The 20,123-nt window shown below is 37.4% G+C and overlaps 1 protein-coding gene across 2 annotated transcripts in view; it reads right to left on the bottom strand.

Moving 5' to 3' along the window:
* Triqk (triple QxxK/R motif containing) overlaps positions 1-18,490 on the bottom strand; it is a 62,566-nt gene extending 44,076 nt beyond the window's left edge. The window contains exons 1-2 of one of the 2 annotated variants that reach the window (XM_028781136.1): positions 18,374-18,490; positions 7,703-7,853 (exon numbers count right to left, since the gene is read on the bottom strand). The gene's annotated coding sequence lies outside the window, so the exon portion shown is untranslated. The remainder of the gene's footprint in view (positions 1-7,702; positions 7,854-18,373) is intronic. The other variant, XM_028781145.1, reaches the window with a different exon arrangement.
* Between the last annotated feature and the right edge of the window lie 1,633 nt (positions 18,491-20,123).

Genomic DNA, 20,123 nt, shown 5'->3' with positions numbered 1-20,123 from the left:
TAGTAAAAAGCCTGTGGATTACTCCCAACCACAGTCTTTACACAGCCTTTCGTAGCTCACATCACAAAACCAAACAAACAAACAAAGAAGATTTCATGAAAATAAATAATTCTTATTCCATGAAAATATTAGAGACAGGCAGATTTCTGAGTTCGAGGCCAGCCTGGTCTACAGAGTGAGTTCCTGGACAGCCAGAACTACACAGAGAAAACCCTGTCTCGAAAAACCAAAAAAAAAAAAAAATTACATCAATCAACCAAGGGAAACGTTACCTTCCAAGTTTTTCATGTACTGATCACTATTATAATCTCAGGTTATTTCTATTTTGCTTTACTTTTGTTACTGCTACTTTTCTCAAAGTTATCAGAGTTTACCTCAAAACTATTATTACATATTATCTAGCATAGAACAAAAATAAAGTCTGTAGCAGACTGGGACTTTAACACAGACTCTGTCCTAGGCAGAAAACCTGCCTTTACTTCTCTTAGCACAGTAGTACTTTTTTCTCCTTATTTTTCTTTTTTTATTAAAGATAGACTTTTTTTTATATCATATAACCTGATTATTGTTTTCCCTCCCTCTACGTCTCCCAGTTCCTCTCATGCCTCATCCCATCTGAATCCACCCTCTCTCTGTTTCTCATCAGAAAACAGTTTTCTAAGAGATAATAATAAAATATAATCAGAGAAAGCAAAAACAAACACATCAAAATAGGATAAAACAAACAAACAGAAGGAAATGAGCCCCAGGGAAAAGCACAGGAAGCACATAGAAGCAGAGACTCATTTACCTCAAGAATAGCAAAGAAACACAAAACCAGAAGCTATAATATATACAAAAAGGACCTGGAGGGTAAAAGAGCAAATAAGCTTACAAACAAACAAATAATTATGAAGTTTAAAAGAAAAATCCTTTATATGTCATTATAAGACAAGAATTCTTCAAGGATGCTGTTGAGTTCATTTTCTGTGGCCCATCTTGTGCTGGGCATGTGGTCTATTCTTAAGAATAGAACTAGATAGGATAGGGACCTGGATAAAACCAAATATTACTGTTCTACTAAAGAAACACAGTAAGAAATGACTCCTAATGACATTCTGCTATTCTCAGAGGTCTGTGCCTTGCTCAGCTATCATCAGAGAAGCTTCCTCCTGCAGCAGATGGGAACAAATACAGAGACCCACAGCCAGACAATATGTAAAGAATGAAAGACCTTGGAAGACTCAGCCCTGAATCCTAAAAGGGAAGTCTCCATCAAATCCCCCATCTCAAGGCTCAGGAAGCCATGTAGAAGAGAGTCATAGAGGCCGCTGAGGAGGGCTCTAAACACAGCAGAAAGTATGATGCACATAGTGTTCACAGAAACTGAGCTAACGTGTGCAGGATATGCACAGGTCTGTACCCAGAAGGGGGCCTCAAGAAAGGCGAAGCCTTCTTTAAACCAGAAGTTATTTACAATTGATAACCACTTACAGATAAAAAATTTGCAAGGGAGACTCACAGGAAAATATAAAGGGGCAATGGAGGGTGGCTTGAGGAGGAAATAGCAGGATGCTGATGATATGAAGGAGGAAAGAGAAAAACAGGGAATGGGGATTCAAACGGAGATAGAAAGAAGTCATTAAGTAAGGAGAGTGAATAAGCAACAAATAACAAAAAGGCTGTTTGATAAAATCTTAAGGGATCTTATTATTTTGAATTTAGTTAAACTCTTATACAATACACACAATTTTATACATATACACATATACATATGTTTGCACACATTTATAAGGAAAGTATGCTGCTAATGCCAATAATACTTCCTACAAGAAAAAGTGATTTTAAAAAGAACTTCAGTACCAGGCAAGAGAATTCTCCTATCAAATGGTTGATCAGAATAGTTCAAGTGCCTCCCAAACCTATTTAGACTATGGCTGTTGCCCCAGGTTGCCTCTCAGAGGCTGAAGGGAAGCTTCTATTTCTGAAGAAACCATACACTTAGGAAATAGAACTCTGACGATTCGAGTTGAATTTAATCTTAAAATCTCCTCCTTCTTGTGGTCTACTTTTCCATGTATCAGAAAATACCATGCAATCTGCCAAGGAAAGGAAGCAGTTAATAGTCCCAATCAGCTGTCACATTATGAACCACAACAATGACCAGCATGAGAAGATGTCCACAAAGATGTGGTAAGTGGCACTCACATGTTGGTAAAAATCAACCACAGTCTAGTCGGATTGAAGGCCGACTCAAGAAGGGGAGGAAATCATGGCTGGCATTAGAGACATAGCAAATTTTCCAGGACAAGTGAGGTCATTAACTGTACACAGTAATATATTACTGCCACTTGGTTAGCCAATATAACTCCTAACTACATTTTAAGTCTTATCCTTGTACCCACAGATAAGTTTATCATCCCTCACTAAAGAAACTTCTTTTCACAACAAGTCGAGATTAATACAGACAACTCCAAGTAGAAACCATGCAGAGAACTATAGATCATGGGGAATCCCAGACCAATAGACACATCTATATCACAACTTTTGGATCTATGGCTCAGGGAACATTGCAGCAGGGGTGGCTTAAAGATTGAAAGAGCCAGAACACCAGGAAGTCTGCTGCAAAACAGTCTGTCATAGAAATGGCTATGTAAACAAGATCTGAACAATGGTAATATCAGTAGACACGATAATATGGCAGAGGGAAAATCTCATGGAGTCGCATTCCTGGACAAGGAACTCTGGGAAACTGATGACTGGTAAGAGGGAGAGCAGCTTTTCCCAGGGATGAGCCACATTTCTGGTCATTTAACAGGAACCTTCATCTGTGTTATGAGGGCAGAACTGAGTCACTCTGGAAGACTGTTGGGCATTTTTTTTTTTTACAAAATTAATTATGTGTTTACCATTGAACCAGCAATGTGGTGTTTATCAAAAGGAGCTAAAGATCTTCGTTCACATAAAAAGCTGCAAAAATTGCTAACACTTAGAAAGAACCGATATATCCATTAATATGTGAGTTTTAAAACTATGATACTTCCACACAAAGGAGTATAATATGAAAAAAGAAATCCACAGCCAAACCCAAACCAACTGAACTGAAACTTTAACTACTTGGTGAATTAAATTAGTGAAAAAGCTATTATTCTTTTTATTCTTTTTAATTAGCACACCAAGTAATGGGTTTCAACACAGCCGTTTCATGCACACTGTGTTCTTATTGCCCTTCCTCTACCACCCCTCTCCCCTTACTCTGTTCCTCCCACAAATGAGAGAAAACAGGTTGTGTTTGTTTCTCTTGGTATCACTAGTTTTATTTAACAAGATAACTGCCAGTTCTAAACAGTTTTCTCCAAATGTCACAACTAATTTTTTCTTTAGAAGTAAATAATATTACATTTTGTAGATCTAACCTCCATTCCTTATCCACCTATAGACATCTGTATTGGCTCTATTAGCTAATATTTAAACACGGGTAGTGAGCACGAATGTACGAGGATCTCTAGGGTAGGAATGTGTCCACTGAGGATGTACACAGGAGGGGTACAACTGGGTAAGATGATATTTCTACATTTAGCATTTTGAGAAAGCTCCATATTGACTGGCATAGTATCTACATCAATTTATAATCACACCAACAGTGTAGAAGGGCTCCTCTGATACAACATTCTCACTAGCAGGTGGTGGGGTTTTGCTGATGTAGTCATTGTAAAAGGCTTTAAATGGATTCTCAAGGCAATCTTACTTTACACTTTCCTGATAGCTAAGCATCTAATTCTTGTCAAATATGTAAAAAAAATATACATGAAGACAAAAAGCTTTTTCTATAAATAAAGATAAGAAACTGGACATACCCAAATGCAGAAGATATTAGATTCTTGTCTTTAATCCTGCACGAAAATCAACTCCCAGTGGATTAAAGACCTCAGTATAGGACTTTAAGCCCTAAAATTGCTGGAGGAAAAAACTGCAAGATATAAAGGTAGGACAAACTTTCTTTAAAAGGACTTCAATTACATAGAAAATAACCCTTAGGCATACATGAAATGTAAAAGCTGTACAGGAAAGAAACTATCAGCAGAGTGAACAGACTGCCTAAAGAATGAAAGAAACCCAGAAACGTACCTAGAGGGATCCATGACCCCAGATTCATCTGTAGCAGAGGATGGTCTTACCTGGCAGCAATAGGAGGGGAGGCCCTTGGTCCTGGGAAGGTTTGATGCCCCAAGTAGGGAGAGTGTGTATGGGTGGAGGAGCACTCTCATACAGGCAAAAGGGAGGAAGGAGAGCACATGTGGGATGGGGGGGATGGCAGAGGAGTAATTGGGAAGTGGAATACCATGAGCTGAGGGGTTGGTGGAGGGGTAACCGGGAAGTGGAATATCATTTGAGATGCAAATGAATGGAATGATTAATAATAATTTTTAAATAGGCAAAAAAGAAGGAATGAAAATCTCTACCAGCTATACTTCAGAGAGGGGCTAAATATATAACATATAAGGAACTGCAAAAACTAAAAAGAAATCTGCCTGGCAATAATTGAGCTACTGTAGAGAAAGGAAAGTACTCAAAAGTAGAAACACAAACAGACAGTGCACATTTTTTCAAAGTGTTCCTCACATTCCATCACTCCAACTATATGGTATTCAGGGGGAAAGGGAAAATTATGGACACAATAAAAAGCAATGTTATGTCTGGGAGTTGTAGGCCTCAGGAGAAATGAAGATGTAGGAGACTCCTAGAGTGGTGAATATATTCTGGTGGACACAAGTCTGAATGCATAGATTCAAACCTCTAGAATTTATGAAGTCAGCAGTGAAGCCCAGAGAGCTATGAGCTCAGACAGATGATGCACTACTGGGCCCTCCTTAGATTAGCACATGCACCACGATGAGGGCATGTGGATCACAGGTAAGGCTACAAGTGTGTTGGGACCAGAGATACATGGGAAAACTCTACATCTTTTTCGTTATGTTGCTGTGATCCTAAAACATCAGAAAGTTCTATAATAAAAGACTCTCATAAAAATGCTTCTAGAAAGTATTAGATAATAACTTAAGTTTCAGAAAGTTTTCTTCCATTAAGAAATTTTGTTATCATGCTATCCAATATTTTTGTCTATAAGTGAGTCATGTTCAAGGAGACACAGGGAATCATTTTAAGGAATATATTTTCAAATAGTTCTAAATTGGTAACAATGTGAAGACAATGAGCTTCTTGACAGTTTTTGCAGTAAACTATGTAACTGAGTTTGCTAAATTCCTAATGCTGCACTGCAATTCTGTCCCTCTAATCTGCTGTCTCCCATTTCACTCCATAGTCACACCTCTCAAAATTTCCACCTACCTTCATTCTAGTTTGAACATATGGCTTTGTTTCCCAGGTCAAACATACACACACACACACACACACACACACACACATACACACACACACACACACACACACACACACACACACACATCACCAAGTAATAATCACTCACTTTGCGAGCTTACCATAATCCATTCCCACCAACAGACACCAACAGCCCAATTTACACACGCATCCTCAGAAGCAGTTTGTCTGCAACGGTGTCCCTGTCTTGATGTCAAAGCAAAGACCATCCTGCCTCTACCAAGGCCTCTTCTGTGCTCAGATGTTCCCCACAGTCTCAGCCTTTCCACCTGCTGTCCTTCTTTCTATCTTCACTGCTGATGCCCCAACCTAAGACCTTATCCACTCACTAAAGTCATATCCTACTTGACTTTCCTAACACACACACTATGCTCCAACCATTCTGAGTTGCATACAATCCTGAATTTATCAAATCACAGAAAAGTTTACTGATTGTGCTCATGTCCTCTCTTTCCTAGAATAAGTCTTTAAAGATTTCTTCACCTACTAATCTAATGTTCTTACTACAAAGCAAGAGAAAGGGGGATCTGTTGAGATGGCTTAATGGAAATAGACATGGCTGTCATGCCTGATAACCTGGCTTCCACCCCACCCCCACCCCCAGGACACACATAGTAAATGAGATCTAACTTCTGTGGTTTGTTCTCTGTCTTCTATGTACATTCTGGCACATGTGCCACACACACACACACACACACACTGGTAAACAGCTTTGGCAGCTATGAACATGACTCAACTCTTCTCCGTCCTTTGTTCTGGTAGGGGGTAATGTTGTAATCATCACTCCCTCATTTGAAAGTAGGCAATGTGCTTTGTCTATTGAAACTCTAAACAGGAGCCCGAGAAGCTGCTCTTCTGCCTCACTGCTGCAGTGACTGTGCAAGTGGGTTCAGGTGAAGGCTTTGGTGTAAGAGACTCCTAAGCTTTTCTATTAATGAATTTTGGGTATTGCGCCTATATAAGAAATAAACCTTTGTGGTTTCAAGACATTGAGATATGGGTTTTCTAGCTACACTAGCTAGTGGAGACTAAGCAAAAACAGAGCCATCATGTTTCATCATTAACTCTTCTTGCACTGACCAAATAACTGCAAAAGAAACAACTCAAGGTAGAAGAATTTATCTTGGTTCACTATTAAAGATCCAGTCCATTGCAGCCCTTAGGTATGGTGGGAGATGCATATCACAGTCTGACGGCAGGAGCATGGAGCTACTTAAACCTCCATGGATCAGGAACAAAGGACCGGACAGGAAGCAAGGCTGACCTATATATCCTATGGCCCACTGAGTTACTTCTTCCACTAAACCTCAACTACCAGAGGTTCTCCAGCCTCCCTACAAAGTACCAAGTGTTCAAACACATGTGCCTGTGTGACACATTTCAGAATAAAAGCACTAATATATATTGTAACCTCACTAGTAATGACCAAAATAAGCAAGATAAATAAAAAATATATGACTTATTAATTATGGATGTATACTACAGGATAAAGAGCAATACTTCATGTTCATGGCAGGTTTCTAACTGAAAAGTGGCCTTACAGTACAGATGGTGACATTTTAATACAATGCAAAAGGAATAAGACAGAATAGACCAGCAAGCACAAACTTGCTGATACAGGGAAAGCCTCAAAGAAGTGTGTTCTAAGCCGGAAATAAACAAATGGGTACAAGAGCAGAGATAAATTTAGAAAGAAAACAAGGACACAGGTTTGTAGAGAAATGCTGGCTGATTTCAGTACCTCGGCTTTCATCTTGAAGGGCTATAGAGCCTTTGGGGGACTGTGAATCGGGACTGAGAAATGAAAGATGTCATCAACCAAGTAAGAGACTTTATGCTTTATATCCTTCCTAGTACTCTTCTGGAGCCATGTGTCAGTAAATTAAAAAAACAGTAAATGTAGCATTGAATGGCTATGCTTATGTTCACTAATTAACATATTGCAACATTGACTACAACCAATAAGTAATTACCAAATATTATAATGTACTAAACCATAATAATGTACTGAGTATCAAGAGATTACATGTTAAATGTGGTAACAAGTCAGTACACAATAGTACACTGTTATTAAACAAATAAGCCAGATAAAATCCACAGCTTATGAATCTTGCCTGATTTACTTTGATATGTCTAAATCACACAAAATAAAAACATGTAAAACATTTTCTCGTTATAATAGTGCCCTCTGTAACAAAAAGCCGTATTCAGAGCCCAAGATCATTGCCAGAAGCAAACAATTCAAACCAAGAAAAACAAAGTAAAAGGAAACAAACCATAAATCAAAACATCTTTTTCCAAGCATTCAATCAAGAAAACACACCTTACGCTGTGTCCTTGAGGCTGCCAAGTCGAAACTCTGGAAAGCGTCCAAAAAAGGAGATGTTTCCCGAAGCAAACTCTCAGAAGCTCTGCAGCATTCCTGGCAAGTTCAACTTCAGTTGCCAAAAATTACTCTTGGTTGATTTTTCTTACTGTAATTTAAAATGAGAATATATGGACAAATTAAAATGGATGATTTTCAGTTATCCAATTGAGAAGAACAAGACACATGGAAGGGGCTAGAGACAGATCAGTTGGTAAGGAGTTTGTTTGTGCAAATGTAAGGACCAGAGTCCAGGCTTCCAGAATGCATGAAAAGTCAGGAAAGGAGCAGAGGACCATCAAAAATCTCAGTGCTTAGGAAGCAGAGATGGGATATGTCTGAAGCAAGCTGGCTAGCTGAACTATCCAAATCTGTAAACTCTGGGCTCTATTACCTGAACTTATCTCAATATATAATGTGAATATAACTGAGGAAGACTCCTGCTGTCAGCCCTAGGTCTCCTGATATACCCACCATACTTTATACACAACCACAAATGTGAACACACACACTCAAGCACACACACAATCAAAATTAATTTAAAATTTAAAATGAAAAGACAAGAGCATTTTAAGCTTTATATGGTTTCTTTTTGCTTCATTCTATGATTCTTGGTTTTCTAACCATTCATTAGCATATTTCAACACTGACTAAAAGCAATAAGTAATTATCAAATATTATAATTAAACTATAATAATATACTAAGTATCCATAGACTACATGATAAATGTGGTAACAAGTCAGTACACCATAGTACAATATTATTTAACAAATAATTTAATATTTATTTGTTTATTTATTTAACAAAAAAATATTCAACCCAAAATAGATTTAACTGCCAAAGTATATTTGGAAGATAATATATTTTTTAAGGTACCGATCCATAATAACGGCTGCGAGAAGGTACAAACATTTTCTTGACTTAATATACGTGCAAAGGTCATCTGAAAAGTAGAGGAAGATGTTCTACTTTATTCTAGAGCAATGGTCCCCAATCTTCTTTAAATAACCCTTTAATATAGTCCCTCATGTTGTGGTGACTCCCTCACCATAAAACATTTTGCTGTTATTTCATAAGTATAATTTTGCTAATATTGAAATATAAATATCTGATATGCAAAATATCTGATACATAAGTACCAAAAGGGAGCATGACCCACACGTTGAGAACCACTGTTGTAGAGTCATGCATGAATATAAAAGACAAATTTCAAATTACTATTAGCAATTTCAATTTGTATCTCATTAATATACAATAGTAACTAATAATAAACTTTAAAGTACATATTATTTCCTTAACAGTTATTAACAGTAATAAAGGAAAATAGCAATGTACGTGTAATTTATACACATGTATTCACTGAACATAAGAGTAAGATATATTACATGCATATTATATACCAAATTATGAACTTTATTCTCATTTATACTGAAATTACCCTCGTATAGATAAGAATCAAATTTATATGACTCGAAACTGCTTCCTAATAATATTAACTGAAAATTAAAATCCACATATTTGAGAATATTTTTCATTCAAATACGATAAAGATAAATATCTTACAATTTTAGGAAACACTTTTTAAAAAGTGTGTGTGTGTGTGTGTGTGTGTGTGTGTGTGTGTGTGTGTTAACATGGGGGTGGGGAAGGCATAGGGGATGGCACACACACGCTTGCATCCTCATGCACATGTGTGTCTGTGGAAGCCCAAACGGGGCTGCAGATCCCCTGGAACTGGTGAATCAGTAAGCAACCATGTGGCTGCTGAGAACTCATCTTCAATACTCTGCAAAAGCAGCAAGCATTCTAACTGTTGAACCATCTATCCAGCCTCTAGGCCATTTGTAAGTACAGATAAAAATTAAAATCAAGAGTTATAATATGAAAACCTACCTGTTAAATAAATAATGCTATTAGAGAATAAAACTTAATGCTTATCTCATACCACTGCCTAAAGATAAAACAGCCAATAACCCTAGTCCTATGTGTGACTTAATGTCATGACTTTGAGTTGCATAACGGTTTCTTAGAGTCTGAAGCCAGGGTGTTATATGCTCCAAAGAATAAAAACAATACAAATATGATCCACACAATGGGAGAAAACATTTACAAATCAATTAATGGATAAAAGATTTGTATTGAAATCATATGAAAGACTTACTATTCAACAACTTTAAAAAATCACTAATTCAATTTTCCAATGATTAAAAAATTTGACATCTTTCCAAAGGATTTTCAAATTTCCAACAAGAACATACATTCTTGTGGAAATCCAGTATAATAACACAGCACTTTTACCTCTGCATGGTTGACTAAACAAAAGGAAAACACTTGACAGTGGAGAAAGATGCCAGTGGAGAAATTCGAACCCTCACACATTGGTTAACAAAGTGAGTGAACTCACTTTAGAGAGTCAGCAACTGCTCCTCAAAACCTACACATCGAACTATATATGACCAACACTTCTGCCCTTAAGTGTATGCTCATGAGCAGTGAAAGGCTTTCCATACAAAACATGAATGTGTGCATGTGTGTCTTCACAACAGAATTATTCTAACAGCCTCAAAGAGGGACCAACCCACAATGAACAGAAAAACTAATCAAATGCTGATGCACATTACTACATGGATGGTCCTAGAGACAGAGCGAAGTGAAAAAGAGCAGGTGGAATCTCTCACTGAATGTATCAGAGCTACTGTTCTTTTTACAGGAAGAACTCAGAATGGGGAAAATTCAATACTGAATGTAAAATTATTATGCTGTGGAGATCTAAGAGAAAAATTGTGATTTTTAATGGAGAGAAGAGTTCTTGCTTAAATACAAAAATATTTCAAAGTTAAATAGTGTTCATGGTTATACAAGTCTGTAGACATTCTAAACCTATTCAATCATACCATTTTTAACACATCAAATCTTATGCTTGTGAACTATGTATCTCAATATGGAGTTTAAAATAAAAGTATCATAATAATCCACTCTGTGGTCCTTAACTATAACCTCAGGGTCATGTGTTCCTTGGGAGGATTTAGATTATATAAAGATAACATGTCCATCCCTCGTTGTTGTGTATTTGAGATTCCTGAAGTAAGTGGAAGATGCACAGTGAAGAAAGGTCACCCCTGAGAAGGCACAAGCACTCCTCTAACAGGGTCAGCCCTGGCTGACACCTCAATCACAGCTTACACAAAGCTTGAGTAACAGTCATTTAATAGAACTACTGAGTTTTCAAAATGTAAATAATGGGTCCTGGCCCCTTATAAATGATGATGAAATTAGTGATAATATCAAGCAGTTGGCATTTGTTAAATGGCAGTTAGCATGGCAAAAACTGTGATTACGTAACCAGCTGTATGGTCGGAACATGTCTCCACATCCCTCTGGAATAAATACAATTAGCTGTAACTGAAGAAATGCTTCCCTTGGGATCGGATAAGTGACCCACTTGAGCATGCTACCTTGAGAGGGAAAAGGACAGAAATCTGCATTAAAATCTATCTGCAGTGTTCACTCTTTACAGGGAACTACATGTTCTGAGCTGTGGACTGACATTTTATCTGTGAAAAGGAGGAAATGACTCTTTATAAGGTGAGATATGAATACTCAAGTATATATAAATAATATATTATTATCCAGAAAATGATTTCATTAGCAACTGAACCAATATTAAAATGGAAGCACAGATAGTCAACTTCTCTGTGGGCACTGAAATGTTAACTTTATCAAAATGATAAACTTTAATTTAGAGATTGCATTATCTACATCTAAACTATAAAATATAAATAGATCTAAGTAGCCCCTAACTAAATCACCATCTTAAGCTTTCATGAATTTCCTGTAGGACATGTATAAAGGTATCACAGAAGGCAAACATATATAATTATAGATCATGTGAATACCAAAAAATATTATGTTTTGTAGCATATAAGTAACTTAATCTTCAAAATTTTGAGTGATTTTGGCTTATTTAGCACATACACTTACATGTGACATAATCTTATATACCCCGTGTGTTCCTGGAGTGGCTAAGAAACTGTTTATATACAATACTATAAGGAGAGTATTAAAAACATCTAGAAGTCAGAATTTCTCATGGTCACCTTCATTTATGTGATAACAGAATTTAAAAAATTGGGAGGAATGCAGTGAAAGGTTTGAGTACTAATATTTTAAAGGGCTAATCTGATCATGTATTGTACTATTTTAAAACCTGCAGTAATGTACTCAGCTATATGATGCAGACTTGTTTCTGCATAGCATATACCAGCCTTCTTCACTAGGCCACGAGGACTCTACGGTCCCAGTTTCAGCCATATTCTGAGTAGTCTGTCCTGACTGCTGACTCCTTCCTATTTTCTAAGCAAGAGTTACCCCTGTTACAAACCTCAGCCACTTCATAGCTCTATTCCATTTAATGAAATGCAAGCTTCTTCCTAGACTTACCAACTTTGTCTTCATGGGAATTTTAAAGACTTCATTTAATTTTACACTTAGTCTGTATAATTTACCTGATCCATCCAGATAAACCTTTGATAATATGCTTTTCATTAATTAAATATTGCATGCTTACTTTTAGAGTCACTTGGTTTTAATATACAATAGTCAAATACTTATATCTTGATCGGAACTTATTTTTGCCTTTCAAAAACAAAGTCTACGATCTTTACGGAAATGTTGACCCATTCCTATAGGTGATAAAAATAAAATCACAATTATGAAATGTAAAGAAAAGTAGACTTTTCTGGTGTTGGCAGCACAGCTCTTTGAAGATCAAGAAGATACCAAGGCAAGTAATACACTGGTAGACATTTGGAGCACATCTGGTTGCCCTGGATGGAAAAGCAGTCCTATACATTTATCATTCAGGCCAAGAGAGGACAACATTTTACAAGCTTAAAAAAGGCCCAGAAACGGAAAAGACATCTTTTTATGTAAGATATGACCACTCAAAAAATGAAAATAAAGAAGGTATCTCCAGGAAGGAAAAGTTCATGTTTTCTCATCTGTTTTCTGAATTGTCTAATTCCACAAAACCAGCAAAGCAATCATTTGGGAACTTCAAGTATATTTCCTTGTGTTTTGTATTTCTAGAGTTTGAGTAACAGAAATCTGCTACTATATGTATAGAAGAGTCCAGCTCCTCTTTTGCTTTTTTGGTTTTGGGTTTTTTTTTGGGGGGGGAGGAAATAATCAACCTGGTAAGGTATTAATTATAAGAACTGAGCCATGAACATAAAAGTGTCTCTGTATGCTACTTAAAATGATGAAACAGTGTCTCCAAATACTTTGATTAAATCTAATCTAAAATTGACAGCACATGTAAAAAGAACAAATTAATTCAATAGTGTAATAAATATTTAAACAATAATAAAACATTGTGAACTTCTGGCTTATTGATATCAGAGATGATATTATACTGCCTGGCCCAAAGATATACAAATTCCGATCCTCGAAGGCCAGGATAAGTTACTGAAGGATCCTTGCTGTCATTAAGGCATGCACTACAAAAGAGCAGTCACACACATGCAATGTTGCTGACCTAGTAGATGAAAGAAGAGAGCCATAAACGTAGGAATGTAGGTAATCGTAAGACCAGGGAAAGGAATAGAAACCAAGATTGTCTACTGGAGGGTACACAAAGAATACAGCCTTGATAGTAATGTCATTTCCAGTGTGGTACATGTCAAACTTCAAACAGGAGTACGAGATGTTAAAACTGCAGTTTATAAAAATGCTTAATGTTTTTTATATATTGTTTAATTTTCATGGTATCTTTTATCTTTGATACTATCTCTCTACTATCACTTTATTATTGTCTGTTCTTTTTGGATGGAGTTCTAAACACAGAGGCACTGTGAATGCATTAGCTTCAAAAGTTTCCCTGAATTGGTTTTCTTTGACTTAAGGCATGCCTCTGGCTTCTTTGCTAATTTCCTTGATTTGATGGGGTATTTTCTTCCACTTGGATTCACTGTCAAACTCCATATCGTCCAGAATATTTTAGTACATAAAAAGCTGTATAGGACATTTCTGCATAATCCAGCGTTTCCCATGTTTGAGGGAAACAGATTTGAGGAGTAGAATGAAACTGAAGAATGGTAAACTTAGAAGCAGAGAAAAGACAGATTCAGAATCTGTTCTGACCCTGCTCAGAGACTGAAAGCTGTCCCTGTAAAGAATGAATTACAATGTTCAAGTATTGTGTTGAAAAATATAACAGAAAGTCACAAATCTCCAGTCCTTCCTACACAACAAACTTGAAGACTAGCAATGTTTTAAAACCCAATAAATGATACGTCTGCTACTAGAGTCAAATCTAAAGCTTCCCATCTAGTGTACGCCCCACTTAAATCAGGATATAACCTATAACCTCTAATTAGCATCTTGTCATGTGTAACCATATAAATTATTATTCAAAATCCAACAAAGGCAGTTTTCTGTAAAATTAAGTGTTCTCTGGATTCAGTCATCTATCTTTTGTCATGGTTAAAATTTTAGGTTTCACATTCTAACTGGACTGCTATTTTTACAACTATGTAACTGTAGAAATTATAAAAGAAGCAGGTTTCTGTATTCTTATTGCTGTTTCCAACCTTCATTTTATGATTTCTCTTACCTGTGACTCAACACATTGGTTTGTTATATCACTGCATCAAGAACGTTTACCTCTTTATTATTATTCAAATTTATGAGGTAAAAATGTCTTTTTCACAAAAACATATACACAAATTACTGTTTCAAAAACACATAGCATTTCTACCATCTAAAAGAGATTAAGTATATTTAAGAGGTTTGTAAAAGAATTAGTTCTAGGACTAAATGGTTCTTATTTATTTAACAAATTTCTTGAGGAAATCAAATATGAATAAATATTGATCACTATTTTCTATTAGCATCATTTCGGTTAAGCTGAGAGAATACATACATACTATATTCTAAAAAGTATGTTTAAGACCTTCATAGAGCTACAAACTATTGATATGAAAACATGAATATATGTACAAAGTCTGGGGAAAATATGGCCTCACTTTGTGCTCTGACATGAACACTCACAGGGGTATGCTTTCCAATGGGAGCACTTAGCATTTCAGTAAGAATAGACTATTCTTCCTCCAGCTGACAGATATCCCTCTTTCCTAAATCCACAGTCTCAAAAGTCAAAAGTAGCTGTTTTAAAGTCATTGCAATGATGCAAAAATGCTATTGCATACTTCAAAATGCCAAGAAATGTCACTCATTGTAAGAAGCCAGAGTGCTAGGTTAAGAGTCTTAGCCGACAATCCCATTCACTCTCTGCTTCTAAATAAGAGAATATGATAGTTACATCAATTATCAACTTGATTGGACCTATAATCATCTAAGAGACAATCCTTTCTGCATAACTGTGAGAGATTATCATCACTATGTTGAAGTGAAAAACCCCAGTCTAAAAGTAGGCAATGCTATTCCTTGTGCTGGCTCTTGGGTTGCATAAAAAGGAGAAACTCAGCCGAGTCCAAGCATTTATTGTTTACTTCTTCCTGATTGTTGATGCAATATTCCCTGCAGACGGATGCTCCTGTCTCCATCCCTTCCCCACCATCTTGGACTAGTTCTAGTACACTAATCCAGAATAAACTCTTCCATCCTTAAGTTGCTGTCATCAGGTATTTTGTCAGCAACAAGGAAATTAACTAATATGGACGTGTACCTAATCAGTGACTGGAATCCACCAGTCTACATCACTCCAGTGATGAAGCTAACATGGATGACGCAAAATGGTAAGTCTGAGTGAGTGTATCTATTCTGAAATCAGAGTATTTTTCCTCAAGGTGATTAAGGTCTAGTTTCTGGGAAAGGGAATAAACAATTAGAAAGGATAGGAGGAACCAACAGTCATTTTGGTATCTGATCAAAAGCACTAACCCCTAGTCAGCTTGTTAATAGAAAAATTGTTGTTTGGACACTGTTTTCAAACTCAAGACAAGAAACAAAAGTTAATGTCCTTGAGATGCTAAGTCAAGTCCATCTTTCCCCAATTTCTCTAATAGAAATGGAGAGGCCAGTAAAGAAGGGCAAAGTAGTTCTAATACCAGTCCCTTTTGTACACTCAATGCTTACAACAAAAGAAATAGATACTTCCTAGTCTAATGCATTGTCTATCCAGTGGTGGCATGTCTACAACTGGTGCCAACTTCTGTGGGTTATTTGAGCAAAATAAATACCAAATTCTATTTAAAATCCTCTATTTAAAAATGAAATTGGGAAAAGAGCTACCTGTAGAGAGAATCTCTTGTGTAGTGTGTGGAAGAATTGCCTGTCAATAAAAATCTAATGGCCAATAAGGTGAGGGAGGATTAGAAGGTGGGACTTCCAGATGGGACTTCCACTGAGAGGGAATGAGGCAGGGGATTTGCCACCTGACCATCTCTGAGAAAGTCAGATAAAACTGAGGAGAGGTAGTCAGCCATGTGGCATAGAATAGTATCAACAGGGTAACTGAGTTAAATGCTACTTTGAAAACAACTCTTAAAAGCTTAAGGCCTAGGCATTTATTATTAAATAATAAGCCTCTGAGTCATTATTCTGGAACTGGGGCATAGGTGGAAAAGTCAAATGGTTACAGCTACCAGAAACTGAAAGCAACCAGGATATTTTTTAGCCTATGTACATTAAAACATAAAAGATCTTTCTGTAAGAATCAGGTAATGGTTTTACAGTTGCACTAACTTAGCATAATCAGCCTCTTTTTGTTAATTTTCCAAAATGAAGACTGATGTAGAAGAAATTTTACACATTTAACATTTACCTCAAAATTCAAGTTAACATTGTCCTATAACATTATATTTTTTTAACCTGAATATGCTTTCATAGACATGATCAATAGCTTTCATTGAAGCAAAGTACCAAGTTATTCAGCATTAGATGTTTCTGTTGATTACTAATAAAAATGAGATGGATTGTAATGACCTTATTTGGATAGTTAAATTGGGGTAAAGGAGTTATAAAACAAACAAAAATAAAAAAATAAAAATAAAAACAAAAACTCTGCTCCAAGTTTTCCTTAGTGAGACATGGCAGAAAGTAATTATTGTGTCCTAAATTAAAGGAAAGTTGTGGTCTCGAAAGAGTTTTTCACTTACTATTCAAAGGCTGCCCATTCTACAGGATTAGTCAAAGCCTTCCTTGGCATCTCAAAATGGTGATATCGAAAACTCTGGAAATTATTAGATTTAACACGAACATTTCCTAATCTCTCCAAGAGCCCCTACAAAACCCCACTCCCATTCTCTATGTATTCTCAGGTGGTGGGGAAGTATAACTGCTAAGGGCAGATAAACTGTGCAAGCCCCTTCATGGGCTACCTACACAGCAACAACGCTGAGTCAATAGAGAAGAGATGGATGGGCTTAATCCTCACCTCTCAGCAAACCAAAGAAATAAGACAAAAACCAAGAATATTTAAAAAAAATACTCTAAGATAAACAAATGGACATTATAATCAATATCATTTTGAATTACTACAGATCACTATTTTATTTATACTTTTAAATCAATCCTGCTAGGATAGGTACTAGATTGATAACTTTACAGATGAGATGTTTGAGGGTTCTCACCTAAGAAAAACTAAGGGCCTTCCTTACTGAGGGCCAATGTTAACAGAAGAACAAGAGACGTTCCCTTCATGAGGCTTTACACTGGAAACCGGGCACGGAAAAAGAAAAGTCAACTCCCTTCTCCTTTGAGCTTTCATTTAGAATGTTTGTTCTTCTGAATCATGCGGGGCCAAAAGATACGACAAAAGAAGATATTTGCAGTTGCTATCTGTGTTATCCTGTAGTTGATCATTAAATACGGACTCAATAACAGATGCTTAGAGGTTTAACATGCTTCACAGTAGACTGCAAGGAAGATCATATATGAAAGTTCTTCCTGTCATAAGTTGCAACTTCCAGAGGAAGTTCATCAGATCAAGTGAAGACAATATACCACAAAGCCTCTTTCCTAGCCATTTACAAACACAACAACATCGTTTGGGTTCAGGGATTCATTAAACATCAGAAAAAGTAACCCCACTTCACTACTACCACTAACCAATAAAGCAACTCTTCTCTACAAATATTTTGGCTTACAAAGGCTGTTCCTATAAAAGGGAAACAGGAAAGAGTAAATCGGAGTTAAAACACAGGAGGAGGAGGCGGCCTGAGCAGGATTAGTAGAAACTAGAGTCACCTGTAAATACAAGGAGGCCCCTCAAGTTAGTGGACAGCACAGGAAGCTAATCCCCAGGCCAGGGTAAACCCGGGGAAGTGGGTGGGACTGAGAGTTTCAGGACCTGGAGCAGTAGGACACACTGGCAGGGCGCACCCCACGTTGCTCGGCAACCCAGGCGGCCACGCCCACCCCAATCTGGCCTTTCTCTCTGGGCCGGAGAAGCCAGAACGGTCGAAAAGGAGGTCGCCCTGCTGGGCTCTTTGCTCGAGTCCCCTGGAGGAGCCTCTGGATGCTCAGGCCCAGCGCCTGGGGCTGTTCCCCAGGCCAGATCTAGTCTCTACGGGGCTGGGAGATGCTGGGAAAGCGCGGTTCCAAGCCCTGGGCCCGCATCCAGAGAACTGTGACCCCAAACCCCCAAGCCCTCGCCGGAAACACACCTCAGCATTGCCCAGCGAGGGCGGCCCAACTGCGGGTCTGGCCGGGTGGGCAGCTGTCCACGCTGCTGTCACTCAGAGGCAGGGGCGGGACGAGGAGCCGCACACCCCTACTCCAGGAGGGCTAGCCGAGGAAGGGCGGGGCCAGCCCTCAACCTGCACTCCGATTGGCTAGGGCTTCCCTGCCAGCCTTCAGGACTGCGCGCGCCCTTAGGTCCATCATTTCTACACCTTAGAGCTTCAGTACTTCTGAGGTTGCAGACATTAACAGAGAGGAGCCTGGCCTTTTTTCACAAACACGAAACGAAACCCAAAAGTTATTTTAATAAGTGACCAGCTTCTACCTTTTACATGCAAACACACCCATGTCCTTAGGAAAACGTATTCCAACACTGAAAACATGTTAAGAGATTCAAGGGGCAGGGGTTGAGGTAGGATAAAAAAAGAAAATGAATGGGATACTCTTATTTTAATTTTTAACTTTTAACAAGAGAGTCAATTTGCAGAAAGTAATTGCTGAAACGTGACAAACTACTGTGATTGCGGGTCCGTTTCAGGAACAAATAATATTGAGGTATTTAACATTTTGGAATGTTTTTGATAATCGGCTGCTTTTTAAATTATGCTTTTACAGTCCTGACAAAAATCTCCTGGGAAATATTATTATCCATAGTGTATGAAGCACAGACTAGAAGCAGTTGAGTTTATTTAATAAATGAACAAACCACTGAACAAAGAGTCAACCGTGATTGTCTTTATACTGATGTAAACTAAGTTTAAAACCCAGACAGTAGGAGTTAGACGGGATGGAGGGCATCAGGAGAACATGCCCCCCCACCCCAGATCAATTAAGTAGGTCTCACAGAGGCTTACAGAGTTAGTCTGTGTGGCTAGCACAGGGCCTGCTGCATGGATCTGTGCGAGGTCCTCTGCATATGGTATGACTGCTACTTTGTTCTCCTGAGACTCCTTACAGAGGGAGCCAGCATGTCTTTCACTCTTTTACCTGTTTTTGAAACTGTTTTCCTCCTATTGGGTTTCTTTGTTCAACCTCAATAGGAGGAATTTCACCTTGTGTCACTGTATCATGTTTTGCCCAGTTTGGTTGTTGTCCCTTGGAGGCCTGCTCTTTTCTGAAGAGGAAATGGAGGAGTAGATCTAAGAGATGGAGGGGAACCTGTGGTTGAGATGTACTGCATGACAGAAGAAATCTATTTTCAGAAAAAAAAGTAAAAAAAAAAAAATAATAATATCCCTTCAATTATTACAAAAGTTTGTAAAAGGCAAAATATCATATAAAAAGAATGTGGGCACATATAAATCAATTTCTCTGAAGTCTCCCATGATATTATACTGAGAAATGAAACCCAAAATATGATTTTATTTTCTGTACTTCTAAATCATTTTCTAATATTCAGGATCTTTAAACCTAAACAAAGATAGAATTCAATGACATTAAATTAATGTTCTTAAGGAGGCTTGTATGTGTGAGTTGCTTGGGGGAGAGTGGAAAATAGTGAAGACCCAGCATATACACTTCCTTGTTCAAATAAAATGGCCACCATGTAGTGACAAAATCACTGAAATAAAAGGAATATATTTCGTGGCAAATGATTTTATTTATAATCTTGCTGAAATTACAAACTCTTCTTAGATCTTGAACTATGCATGAATAACTTAACCCAAAACTTTCTTGATTGTGTATGACCTATGCTCCCATTTAAGATTCTTTAATCTTTTAAAAATGTTTTAT

The sequence above is a fragment of the Grammomys surdaster genome, unplaced genomic scaffold (assembly GCF_004785775.1).
Source record: "Grammomys surdaster isolate TR1022 unplaced genomic scaffold, NIH_TR_1.0 97, whole genome shotgun sequence".
Classification (NCBI taxonomy): Eukaryota; Metazoa; Chordata; class Mammalia; order Rodentia; family Muridae; genus Grammomys; species Grammomys surdaster.
The sequence above is the reverse complement of the archived record's forward strand: the minus strand, read 5'-3'. Positions and strand labels throughout refer to the sequence as shown.